The 14,769-nt window shown below is 30.0% G+C and overlaps 1 long non-coding RNA gene across 1 annotated transcript; it reads right to left on the bottom strand.

Moving 5' to 3' along the window:
* Nucleotides 1–6,147: 6,147 nt before the first annotated feature.
* Nucleotides 6,148–7,832, bottom strand: LOC139904934 (uncharacterized). Its single transcript, XR_011779265.1, has 3 exons — nt 7,117–7,832; nt 6,925–7,064; nt 6,148–6,862 (listed from the first exon to the last, which is right to left on the bottom strand). It is a non-coding gene; the product is annotated as an uncharacterized lncRNA (long non-coding RNA).
* Between the last annotated feature and the right edge of the window lie 6,937 nt (nt 7,833–14,769).

The following is a 14,769-nucleotide window of genomic DNA, read 5'->3' on the forward strand; positions in this document are numbered from 1 at the left end:
AAGCGTATAAAATTTAATTAATAATTAAGTGTTTGTGTGTTTATGTATGTATTTTATCACCCCACAATTTGTGCAATATGTCGGTATGGCCTGGAGTAGGTTCATAACCCACCGCCAAATCATTGTAATTGGCAAAGGAACCCTTTATTCGAGATGACTTCTAGAGTATAACTAAAATTTTAGTTATACTCTTGAGGTCAAATAAAAAAACAGTGATTTGGAATTGGGTTATGAGCCCACTACGTGATCACTGGTATATTGCACAACCTGTGGGCAGAAAAAGTAATAGGAGTCTTGAATAAGAGTTTCCTTTCCCAATTACAATGATTTGGTGGTGGGTTATATATTTTTTTGTACTTTCAAGCCCTATTTTTCAAGCATTATTAATTACTAAGGAAATATATATAAAATTGGAAAAAAAAATTGAATGCAGAGGAAACTGACAAAGACGAAATTCTGACGAAAACTAAACTCTAACAAAAATCAGACAAAGACGAAACTTTGACGAAGATGAAATAAAAGATAACTATGACGAAACAATGACGATGTCTGATGAAGACAATATTATGACGTAGACGAATCTCTGACGAAGAGGAAAGCTGACGAAATGATGACGGAGATTGTTGGTTGACAAAGACGAGACGAGACAAGACGAAACTAAAAATAGCTGACGAAGTTAACACTGGTCATAAGTTCCTAGTTTTTTAAAAGCTCTAAGTTTAAAGTTTCTTACAACTACATGAGAATTAGATTTACTCAAATTAGATATGTCTTGTTTGTTTTTCTTCAATTTTGCTTACCATTATATAAATAGTAACTTAGCACCTTCAAAGGATTCTTCCAAGATATTATTATATATAATTTTTGGAGCTAGCAAAAATATTTATCGGTAGTACTACAAACTGTGGAATTAAATTTATGTCACCCGGTCCAATGCACCACACTCGTTGGTTGTCTAGAGTGTTGTATAATTTCAAAATTTGGTATTAAAGTAGTAGTTTAAATTAAATTTTAAAGAGGAAGGAGGATTGCAGAAAATTTGTATCTTTATCAGGCAAATGTATTTGAAAGCATGGATCTCTGTTCCTACCGACTCAGACGCTCCATTTTTTTATTTGATTTAATAACTACATAACTATTCCGAAATATATAGTATAATTTCAAAAACGGCATCTCAAAAACTTTCTAAGTGTTTATCTAAAGAGCTGGTTTGACTCTATTTGATAGTCGAGTCAGTTTGACATTCAAAAAGAAAATATTATTTGAATTGAAAAATAAGATAAAACAAGACTAAAATTCAAAGCAAAAATTTATTAATAAAAAAATTAGAAGAATTTGCTACGAACAATATGATTCAGATGCTGAAACTCCAGGAAGAGTTTTTAAAAGTCGATCCGAAATTATGGGATGATTAACTATGATTCTAGAAATTCCTTTAAATAATTGATACCTATAAAGTTATCAATAACCAAACGAAACGAGGAGTAGAACTCATTAAATAATACAGTGGATCGTTAACAACTAACAAATTAGCAGCTTCAATTCTTATTAAAAGTCGTTGAAGAGCATCAAAAGATATACTTGTACTCGAAAAAAATAATAATCTGGACTTCCTTAGTATTTCAGACATACTACTCAGAAAAAAAAATCCCAACTATTTGTCTATATGTATATTGTATGTTAAAATAACGCTTGATTGAGTATAAAGTATTTTTTTAATGATATAAATTATCTTATGTTAAAAAAATTATCTTCTGTCTATATATACAAAATAAAATTTGTATGTGTCCATGTGTGTGTCCTGGATATTCGTTTGCATATCAATTTGACTCATAAAAATTGATGTTTAACTGAAATATATGTCATTTCTGAGTAATTTTTCATTTCTTTTCATTTTTCGTCCCTTTTTTTTCATCAAGCGTCAATTTTCAATTTTTAAGAAAAAATGTCACAAAACAATGTTTTTGTATATAAAATTGAAGACTTTACGGAGACTTACTAGTATTTTCAATTTCCGGAATATTTTATTAAATATATATTGCAGTACTTGCAAAAATGAACATTATTTCCCATAATTTTTATTGTTTTTTCAATTAGATTTGTGTTTCTTTTTAAAATGCTCATAAATGCTATTAACTATTTCCCAAAATTTGTGCAAACAAATAGTTTTTCAATTTCCTACACGAATTTTTATTTGATAATTCATTTAACAAAAATAAAAATGGACTTTTCATCTAGACAATTTTTATAGGCATATATGTTGGTATGCTATTTGAACCTTATAACATTAAAATTTTTTTTTATAATAATTGCACTAAGGTTGTTAAAGACAATAATAACAGTATTTTTTTTTTTTTTTTTCGGGGGGAGGTAGGGTGCTGTGATGAGACTTTGTGGATTACTTTACATCGACATCGGAGTAATTCTTACTAATATCCTTGTTTATTTTCTTCTCCCCCTCCTCCTTTGCCACAGCTGTCTCCTCCGAAACAAATTTTTCTCAAATTGTCAAGGTAACTATGTTGATTTTCAGTTTCTTTTTTTTTTAACATGCCCTTTATTCACACGATTTTCTTCACTGGTTATTATTGATTAAGAATCACTATAAACATACACGACCCATGACAGTTATGAGATCCACACAACTTCAATAGTTCAGCAAAAATTGAAACGCGTATGTTTTTCACTCTCATGTCAAGAGTTGGATGTTATTAATGAACAAACTACCTATAGATAATAGAAAAGGAAAAACGCGTGTTACGTGTGCTCTTTCTTGATTATTTAATAGTTCGTCTTGCAACAGTTCTCTTTATGGCAGTAATTCATTTTCTCTCCGCAAAATCAAATAACTAGCAGCTGATATTTATAAAGGCTTTATTCAGTTGTACCATATGTCTTGCTCTAGCCTTTTCCTTGCGCTCTTTTTTCCGTTACAGACTTGTCAACGCTGTCATGGCGACAAGGATGCATGAGTAAGATTCGCTGTATCTAATCAAGATAAATAATTGAATTGATCATCAATTATAAGGCTAAGTAATGAGCCAGGAAAATAAGTAAATAATTTTAAGTGTTTTAAAACATATTGCTTTGCAATTGTCAGGATAATCAATCACTAATTATAATTTATTGCTAATTAATCAAATATATCATTTTAGCACTAATTAATATATATTTTTGTACTATTGTAATTACTTCATTCACTAAAACAACCTATAGTAAACTCTAAAAAAATGTTAAGGGAATCGTTTAGTAGATCAAAGCAGCATGCTAGATGTCATTCACCTTTTTTAATCCTTAAATTCACTTTTTCAATTTCGTTTAGTTTTGAACAATTTCAAAAAAATTAAGTGCAATTATAGTAAATGGACATATCTCCAACACCTTTTAATACATCTAGAGATTAATTTTAGGTATTGAATCATGAACATACTCTCTTTCAGTGAGGAGAACAATTAGTACAAGAAACTACAAATATAGAGTCTCTTTTAACGTCAGTAAGCTTTTTACCAAAGAAATAAGGTTACAATTGAGAACTATTTCCCTATATTCTGAAGTAATATCGTCTCATCGTCCTTCCTATTCTTTATTTAAACGCGTCCTTTATGTATAAAGCTGCGCCAAGTTGTACAATATCCAAATTACTAGAATATTAAGACGTTTAAAGCTTAATAAATTCATAAGATTCGGGATCGAGCCCAAAAGCAGGCAGTCCGAACCTCATTTTGTAATTATGTACTGGGCTTACCAAAATTTTCAATTTGATGTACCGTACCGACTACTATGCAAGACAGAGAGATATGCCGTCATAAAGTATAACAATGGTACTGTAACAGGAAGGTCAAGGAAGGTGATTTATATATCTACTTTTGATTACAGTTATTCTCTTTGATGTGACTTTTAAAAAGCTTGGAGGAAGTCAAACATCAGTCGGAAAAGTGTTATGGTTAAAGTTGATAATATTGTAGAGAAAAAACGTGCAAGGAGAAGGGGGAATACATATGGTATCATTGTTTAAAATACTGATGTGATTATCATCTGCCTGCTTTATTATGATTTTTGAAGGTATAACGAAAGTATTTATTAGCAAAATGTTTAATGAAGATATACTACGTATAATCGACTTCGACGTCTTTATCCGTTACAGTAGATTTGAAAACGTCACACTCCATGAAATTGTAGTTCATTATTAACCTTATTCTCATAATAATAGTTAATGAAACGACAATTTAAGAGTATTTCGAATTATATTTGAAGTTCAAAGTTTAAAAAAGCAGGCTTTAATTAAATATAATCTACGTACTAAAAAATATACCATCATACATTTATGTTAAATATACAAAATTATACAATTGGAATTATATAACTAATAACAATAAATTATACATACAAAATATTGAAATAATAGATTGATCCAAATAATATTTTCTTGTTCTGACCTCGGAATCCAGTTAAATATGTCATAACTTTAGGTTGCAAAACACAAGCGAGACGTGGAGTTCAATCAAAAAAGATAATCACCCCTCTTCTTCATGTGGAAGTTGCTATATACAATTGTGCACATGATACCAATGAGATCTAACTAATTATTAATAATAAAGTAAATATCAAAATCATAAAATGAGACAATAAATTTACTAATAAAAAAATGTTAGAAATAAATCTATTTTAAAGATTTAGAGCAAAAGCTAATTATGTAGTAATGTCCGGTGATATTACTCCTTCTTAAGAGCATCAAAAAAGATATATAACAACATACTATTATCATGAAGGATATACACAATTACTAATTATAATGCTACACCCAATGTAACTACCCCCGTTGTTGTGACCATTTAAGCAGTTGTTTTTGCCTTTTATGAGTTTTCTGAACACCATTTCTTGAAGCCTATCAACCATAGCTAAGCCTTAAGTCATAAAAAAGTAATATTTATTGACTATGTAATATTGGAAAACCTAATTATCATACCCAAGTCTTTAAGTGAAGAAACTAGTCTCAGAAAAACTAGTTGCGAACCATCCAAAGCTACTACTCCCGTTATTATAACCATTTAAGCACTTTTTTTGCCATTGAATGAGTTGTGTATCATAATTCTTGATAATTTTGGCTAAAATAGAATCATATTTTAGGGTTAGATTTAAAAAAAAAATGAATACTTACTGTTAGATAGTACAAAATTCAGAGTTCCATATCGAAATTAGTAAATATTTTATACTTTTTACTGATAACTTGATCGTCATTTGGTGTGGATGACTCAAAACATTTTTATATATATTTCTATAAATGACATCAGTACCAACATCCTCTATTAATTTAATGATGGTTCCTCGGGAAGGGATAGGTTTACCCGTGTATTTCTCCATAATTTTTTTTTAATTTTAGATGATTAGCAATGAATAAGGTTATATTACATGCTATAAGCATATTTGTGAGATCAAAGTTAAAGTCTGATTTGATGTATTCATCGTTAACTTGATTTTATTGATGAATATCCATACTCTTGTTATAAGAGGGGGGATAATGAGTGGCGTGTAATTCTAGACAGGGGACTAAAGGCACATTTGTATCGACAAATCCAGCAAACCATCTGTTTCTCATCCGGTAAGTATTTTCCAAATTCGTGGGCCTCCATTTTCAGATATTCAGACAGAAGGCGACGTTATTTTAGGCATTTTATTCCGTTCTCTATCGACTATCACCATCTAATATTATATTAATATTGAATAATAAAGGCGGGAATGATAACGTTCTTGATTGATAGAAGAAGATGTATATTATTTAATCAATGATGTCGTAAGTATTTCTTCTCTTCTCCTCGTACGCTTTTCTATTCTTACCAAAATTATCACCCTTAGTTATGGTTATAGTTGATAATATTGTAGAGAAAAACGCGTGCGAGGAGGAGGGGAAAAAAAGACATATGGTATCATTGTTTAAAATACTGATGTGATTATCATCTGCCTGCTTTATTATGATTTTTGAGGGTATAACGAATGTATTTATTAGCAAAATGTTTAATGAAGATATACTACGTATAATTGACTTCGACGTTTTTATCCGTTACAGTAGATTTGAAAACGTCACACTCCATGAAATTGTAATTCATTATGAACCTTATTCTCAGAATAATAGCTAATGAAACGACAAAGTAGAGTATTTGAAATATATTTGAAGCTCAAAGTTTAAAAAAGAAGGCTTTAATGAAATATAATCTACATACTAAAAAATAAACCATTAAACATTTAAGTTAAATATACAAAATTAAACAATTAAAATCATATAACTATTAATAATAATAAATTATAAATAAAGAATATCGAAATAATAGATTGATCCAGATAATTTTTTCTTGTTCTAACATCGGAATTCAGTTAAATATGTCATAACTTTAGGTTGCAATACACAAGCGAGACGTAGATTTTAATCAAAAAGATAATCACCCCTCTTCTTCATGTGGAAGTTGCTATATACAATTGTGCACAGGATAGATATATCTCTACCGATGAGATCTAACTAATTATTCATAATAAAGTAAATGTCAAAATCATAAAATTAGACAATAAATATATTAATAAAAAAATGTTAGAAATAAATTCATCTTAAAGATTTAGAGCAAAAGCTAATTATGTAGTAATGTCCGGTGATATTACTCCTTATTAAGAGCATCAAAAAATATTTTCCCCCGTTATTTAGGTATGCTTATATAACAACATACTATTATCATGAAAGATATACACAATTGTTAATTATAATGCAACACCCAATGTAACTACCCCCGTTGTTGTGACCATTTAAACAGTTGTTTTTGCCTTTTATGAGTTTTTATTAACACCATTTCTTGGATCCCATCAACCATAGCTAAGCCTTAAGTGATAAAAAAGTAATATTTATTGACTATGTAATATTGGAAACCCTAATTATCATACCCAAGTCTTAAAACGAATTAAGTAGTCTCAGACAAACTTGTTGCAAACCATCCAATGCTACTACCCCCGTTGTTGTGACCATTTAAGCAGTTGTTTTTTCCCTTTACTGAGTTGTGTATCATAATTCTTGATATGTTTAGCTAAAATAGAATCATATTTTATGGTTAGATTTAAAAAAAATTGAATACTTACTGTGAGATAGTACAAAATTCAGAGTTCCATTTCGATATTCGTAAATACTTTTTACTGATAACTTGATCGTCATTTGGTGTGGATGACTCAAAACATTTTATATATATTTCTATAAATGACATCAGTAACAACATCCTCCATTAATTTAATGATGGTTCCTCGGGAAGGGATATGTTTACCCTTGTATTTCTCCATAAATTTTTTGAACGTAGATGATTAGCAATGGATAAGGTTATATTACATACAATAAGCATCCTTGTGAAATCAGAGTTAAAGTCTGACTTGATGTATTCATCGTTAAATTGATTTTATAGATGAATATCCATACTCTAGTTATGAGATGAGGATAATGAGTGGCGTGTAATTCTAGACAGGGGACTAAAGGCACATTTATATCGACAAATCCGACAAACCATCTGTTTCTCATCTGGTAAGTATTTTCCAAATTCCTAGGCCTCCATTTTCAGAAATCCAGACAGAAGGCGACGTTATTTTAGGCATTTTATTCAGTTCTCTATCGACTATCCCCAACTAATATTATTATATTAATATTGAATAATAAAGGCGGGAATGATAACGTTCATGATTGATAGAAGAAGATGTATATTATTTAATCAATGATGCCATAAGTAATTCTTCTTTTCTCCTCGCACGCTTTTGTATTCTTACCAAAATTATCACCCTTAGTTATGGTTTAGGATGTAAGTCCGTTGTATTTTTTAGCTGGCCCGTTAATTTGCAATTGGTAATAGATTCAATTATATTCAAAACCTGATTGAACATTCGTGTTTGCTCATACAAAACGGAGTGTAATCCTGATGATTTGTCGTTTTCATATTAATGATTGATAAAATATAACATATTAAAAAGGAAAAAATAAACAATATATTTATATATTTCCATTTCCTTAGAAAAGAAGAGTCCTGACCCATGTTAGTATAACAAAGTTAGGCTAAAGCTTTAAACCAAGTATTGAAATGCGACCATTACCCTGAGAAAACAGTATGTTTCAAATTTTTTCGCTACATGGCGCTTTTCCTAAGAAGTCATTCATTTATTAATACTGAAGCCATTAACACGTATTTTTAGTTTATCAATATTTTATATTATATTATATTCTTTAAATAGTTATATATTTAGATAATTATATTACTTTTAAATTATAAATAAATTATGTCAGTTGACAAGAATAATCTTTTGGAATCTTGGATGTTTTAATCTGTAAGGCTTGGAACCAGTCCTTCAAGGGAGCAGACGATCTTTTAGATCATGTGAAGACGCATTTTGAAGGGAATGAAAAAGCTTCGCCGAACTCTATCTCTTCAAATAATTTCAACTGCAAGCATTGTAAGACTATATTCCTGATTGTCGGTGACTTAGTCGAACATTCTCGGTTCCATGCTTTGGAGGAGTATGAGGAATTTTAGAATTTAACTAATCCAAAAATGGAGACCATTTAGACTAATGTTCCAGTAGGTATCATCCGGCAGTGCAAAGCAAAGCCATACAGTACTTGTAGGTGTCAATTGACTAGCAGAGTTATTCTCTAAAATTACTCGTGATATGGTTTAAAGCTCATCGGTTCCCTTGAAGGACCAGTTGCAGAGCTGTAAAAGCTGACTATTCTCCAAATACTCACATGCATTCATCTTATCCCTTCACATAATTTATTACTTAAATAACTAAATTATAGCTAATAGTTATTTATTAATACTAAGATTAGAATATATTCAGTTCTCTACTTTCTACACTTGTGACTCAAATCTAGCTGTTTTTATTAATACACGAATAAATTATAGTATTCTAGAGTTGACCTTATATAAGTAATAGCCATATAATGCCCCTGGCGGATAAAAAAAGTAAATTCCGACCAAGACATTTTTCACCTGTTAATTGATTTCGTGCTCGTTTTGCTACTTGGCTTAAAGCTTTAGGCTAGGCAACAAGAAAATGGCTGGGCAAGCATAGCAGATTTATTAAATAAATATATATCTCTCTTTCTATTTCTGGTGATGTCTTTGGGACGAGTCTTGATTATCATGGTGTTACTTCGCTAACACAAAAATACACTGTATTTCGTTGTAAGCTGTCGATTCGCTCTTCTAGCTTGATACGTCCTGGCTATTTCATAGTGTATTTTTTTTGAAAAATATACAATGTAATAAGTTATTCTATACTAATGCTACGTTTCCAAAAGGACAGGAATACAATTTCTTGTTGATCCCTCGTCGTTTATTCAATATATAAATAGGCTATTTTATTATTTATATAAATACATTTTTTCTATCATATGAAAATACAAATTTTTAGCTACACTTTCAATAGAATATTACTAAGCAATATTATAATACAGGCTCGAATAAAATACTATGTAGATTTTAATTATATGTAATTCATTTTAAAAATGGTGAAGAAATAGTATGACAGTGAGAGTCTGGGAGTACTTCAGAGATATATACTAGTTGGTGTGATTGACTTATTTGGCCAAGTACCAAATGATTTCGGGCCTTTTTTCTGTTTCAATTCGGAGGAAAGGTTGCGTGGTGCAATAAAGGTAATGGCGTGTCCATAACAATGGTCTTGACTAGAGGACTTTAGGCAAAGAGTGGACACTCAAGGAAAGGAAGGTAGGATTTAGTGGTTCTCAATTCTGATTAGCTTAAAATTAGAAGCTGCTACATGTTCTTCCAGACTCGCAGCCAGTTTGAACACGTCTCCCCCTAGTGAAAAGAGAAGAATAAGGTGACTACGTCACAACAATTACACGGTATTATAGGTCGTTGTTAGGAACATAGTTTTCCTTGACTTTTGTCAGACTAAAGGACTCTAGAGTCTAGGGAAAGAGTGGTTAAGGGAAAAATAAATAATTCAATCTACAAAAAAGGAAAACCATGTTGCTAACACGTATTCGCCCTTATTCTTCTCTTTTCACTAGGTGGGAGGCTCACTCCTTCACTTTGCCCCCCACCCCCCAATTGGCTGGGTGTCTAGCTGTAGGAACATATAGCAGCTTTTAATTTTAAGGCAATCAGAATTGAGAACGACTAAATCCTACGTTCCTTGCCACGAGTGTCCACTCTTTGCCTCGAGTCCTTTAGTCTGAACATTCAAGAGCTGAAACCTCAGCTGATTCAAGTAAACATATCCTTAAACCCCTAGTTTAAAAGAATAAAAGTAATTTTTTATTTAAAATTATTAATAAGAATAATTTTTCTCTGTGAAAATCCTTGCTTGTGCTGTTTTTGAATGCCGGAATAGGCATTTTCCAGGCATAGATATATCATTTTTTTGTTTCCAAAAGATTTACACCAAAATAAGGCTTTATTTTGTGTTCTGAGGCGGAAGAACTACTAATCGAAAGCCTCACATGTTTTATCTTCTGCTCAGGATGGGCGCTTTTGGTCAAATAAATTCTTTTTTTGAGATTAGAAAAGGAAAACGTCTTCATTATTTTTTAATAATTGTTATTCAACATCTCCTTCTAATAAAACTTATAGTTTACCGCTTACCTTAGTGCAATATTGAATATAATAAATTTTATCAGTCAAGTGCCTTACAAAAGTCCCCCGCCTGGATTACAATTAATTAGATTTGCATTTATCCATTTTCCCTAAGAGCTCAAATTTTCCATTTGGACATCTTAGCCACACGCCTTTTGATCCTCTATTCATGTTCTATTCAAGGGATTTCGTCTCTTTGTGCCTCACTCGCTAGATCTCATCTTCTTTAATGAAGGATCGTTCATTGTGTAGATACCCTTCCCATCAAGGTCTGTGATAGTGACTTCTGACATCGTTAATTATTGCCTCTTTACTCAAAAATACATAAACTCTTCCAAATCTGCTACGGAATAATCGTATACTGCTATAAGAACTAATAAGTTCGATAAGAGACAGAACGTTATAATACTTAAATAAGTTATCTTAATAATTTTCACTATTTCAATGTAACGATAAAGACGTCATACTTCGTAATAAATACTAATAATTAATATTTCTATATAATACCGTGCTTTGCATAAATTCAAATAAAGTAAATACTAATTATTTTTGAAATATTAAAATTCCCTACTCATCGTGAATGAATCTCTTAAATGTTCCAATCTTTTAATCTCCTTCCTAAGGAAGGAGTCTAATCTGCTCTCTTGAGATGGATGATCAAGTTAGAAAGTAATTTTCTTCAATTTCCTCTATCTGGATTTGGTCATATCTCTTGGAGAACATATCTGAAGAGTTTCCATATTTTTATCTCATAAAAAATACAATCCCTAATTTTCGCACTTGTAAGTTAAGTTGTATCTGGATTTACAAACAATGAAGAAAAACTGCCTGAATGGTCTAAAATGGGCTTCTTAGCTTCAAATGGTGTTCAAGGTGTTTGTCTTAATATTTATTTCTTTGGGCAAAGATCTGGGTATGCTCTATGAATTCAAACATGTACATGTTAAATTTATGAAAGATAATTATAAGTATTTTTAGTGTATTTGAAGTATGATGGGATGAAGACGAATTTTATCTCTAACAATAATTGGTATATTTATTTCTGAGTAAAAATGCCTCATTATATTTTGTATATATATAATTTACATTTGTCGCTCATAATTTGTTGAATCCATTTAATATTAATAACAATTATGTCTTATCATTTGTCATAATTAATTTGTTTAATTTTCTATGTATAACTTCTATTAAAATTTATAATTAATATTTTTTAACTTAATATCACAAATATACGTTATAATACTTTAACTTATCCATTATATCGGAATATATTTATCAGTAAAATCCAAATAAAAATTTTTGCGTGGTTCCCTCTTGTGTTTGATAAAAAAAAGTTTATGTTCTTCAGAATTATTCCTGAACAGGTATTGTATACAGCAATACTCCCACAAATACGCCTGCTTTGAAAATGACCCAACAAATTTGTATTCACACGTGAACCACTTTAAAAGTAAAAATGCCAAGATACAAATTGCTAAAGTTCGGTAAATCAAATAATCAGTAACACTAAACATTAAAAAATCACATATTTCTACGTAACACTCCTCTCAATATGTAGCTATTTCAAGTTTATGATTAATAATTTTTTTGATTTTTTTCTTGATGTTTTTTCTTAATCACAAATAAAAAGTTTATTATATTACCCTTTGTAAATTAAAACCTGTTCAACCCCATGTCAATAAACTAACTTACTCCTAACTTGCCTAAGGCGAAGATCCCTTAATACATGAACCAACTACAAAACAAATTTAAAATTACTTTCCCTCCAAATAAATTAGTACCCTGTGTATATCCAATGCTTCAATAGAATCCTTATGAGCCATAAGTACTTAAAAATATTAATCAAGTAGTATGTCAAATTAGTTATACAATATCACTATTTGGCTTTATTGAATAGATTAACTCTCAAAAGTGTTCATTTAAATTGCAGCAATCCAAAACGAATTAACCGGCTAATGCAATCTCCCTTCACTCCTTTTTTTTTAATAGTAGATAGAGCTAGAAGAAAACACAAACTGTTGCTAGGCAGCAAAAACGGAGGTGGAAGATTCATATATTTCTTTTTGTATAGATAAGATAAAAGTATTGTCTGAATAACTTTTAATTTTCTCAATTAATTTGACCATTTTCAATGTGATTTCTCTCTCCCTCCTTGGCCAGAGCAACGCCGGGTAAACCTTTGCTAGTAGTATTATATAAAGTTTGTAGATTTTATAACAACCTATGTTTTTTTAGAGAAAGTAAGTATATTTAGAAAGAATTTATTTTTACAAAACATTAATTATCAAAGAGTTAAATATCGAAAAAGCTTGAAAAACTAAATTAATTTTATAAAAAAAACATTTTACTATTACTATATACCCTATCGAACCGTGTATCCTGAAGGTTCTACTGCGGTTTGTACCGAAGTGTGGAGTTATCTTATTTTTCCACTACTAAGCTTTTCATAATTAATTTTCAAGCACCAAAAATTCTCCCCATCAAAAGGAGAATGCTTTTTGATTTACAATATGCTTTGTTTGTAGAATTGAAAATGCTAAGTGAGATTCAAAATTTTGAAAGTACGAAAATTACTAACGTGTTATTTTCTCTCTCCAAAACAAGAAACATTTAGAAAACATAACCTCTATATTCGGAAAGAAAGAGTGGTTTAATTTTGAAAATTATAATATGCAAAGTTCCTTGATTTAAATTGCATGCACAGGTATGATTGATGTGATAACCCGCCTTATGTCCTTTTATTTGCTAGCCTCATTTTGACATCCAATAGTTCATGACTTTTTGTTGTGTATTCATGATTCCTTTTCTACCTCCCCATCTTTTAATTATTGTTATCATTTAATATATATTTATAAAGTACTACCTTCATTATTTTTCTTATAAATAGCCCTGCATTTTGTGTGTTTGTCAGAGTTGTAAGGATTATGTATAAATAAGAATATATACGTGTTCTTATTAAATTACACAGTTGCCAATTCCTCCACGTCTCTTCTCTCCTCATTTCTCTCAGTCGTCCTGGATTCCTTTATTTAATAGTGTGTGTCTCTTCAACCTCTTCAAAACACAACACTTTCCTAAATATTAATGAAAAAATGTGTTTCATTGTACTAAAATTTGGTTATTTAGGCCTTCAAAATGGTCGATATTAACAATGTTGACATCACATCAAAACATTTTATTTATCTCATATTCACATCCCCATTTATAGTGTGGATATTACGTTTTAGAAGCAACACGTAACCCTCACATGGAAAATAGAGAAAAAGCAATAGAAAGACTTAAAAGGGAATAAATTCCCTTTTTTCGCCAACTAAACCTTGATCAAAAATAGTAAAATATACGAACAATTTCTAAAAAAAAAGAAATTATTACATAAAAAAAAAGTTGCATCTATTCTGACTAGACATTTCAGGAGAATACTAAAAAGTGATGGAGATGAAATGTTGTTTAAACAGAAATAAAAGTTTTTTTTATACAATTTGTGTCATCAAAAATTTATTTGTATTAAAAAATAAACAAATCAAATGACTATGACAAGAAAACACAAATTTTAATTAGAGTTCATTGTGGTTTTGAAAGACGAAATCAGAGCTGTATAACTCGAGTAATGTTTCTATGAAGTAGGAACCATATGCATAATATGTTTTTATCATATTTCTTTCATTATTGAGGAGATATCATTTAAGTATAAGGTGTAACCACAAGTGGGTGTGTACTCGTTAATGTCCGCAGGGACGTCTGGAGGGGCTGTAACCCCCACCCGAATTACGGATTTTTTTAAGTTCTTACTAGAAAATTTAATATACATAGGAATTTTTTTTTCAAAAGATTTTATATTTAAAATATAGCTCTAAAAATTTTTTCCCAAAAAATTACAGTTATTTCAGAACAGCTCCGGATTTTTGAAATTTTGTCCAAAAAGTTTAATTTTTGGGAATACATATGGATTTTTGAAATTTTTCTCAGATAAATGTTATAATTCAAATGTTTTTCCTAAAATCTTTTTTTTTTGTAAACAGTTCTGGATTTTTGAATTTTTTTCCAAAAAATTTAATTTTCTATGAATAGCTATGGAGTTTTGATTTTTTTTTCCAAAAATAAAATTGTTTCTTAATAGTTTTGGATTTTTGAAAAAAAAAAAAAATCAAAAAAT

The sequence above is a fragment of the Lepeophtheirus salmonis genome, chromosome 3 (genome assembly GCF_016086655.4).
Source record: "Lepeophtheirus salmonis chromosome 3, UVic_Lsal_1.4, whole genome shotgun sequence".
Lineage (NCBI taxonomy): Eukaryota > Metazoa > Arthropoda > Copepoda > Siphonostomatoida > Caligidae > Lepeophtheirus > Lepeophtheirus salmonis.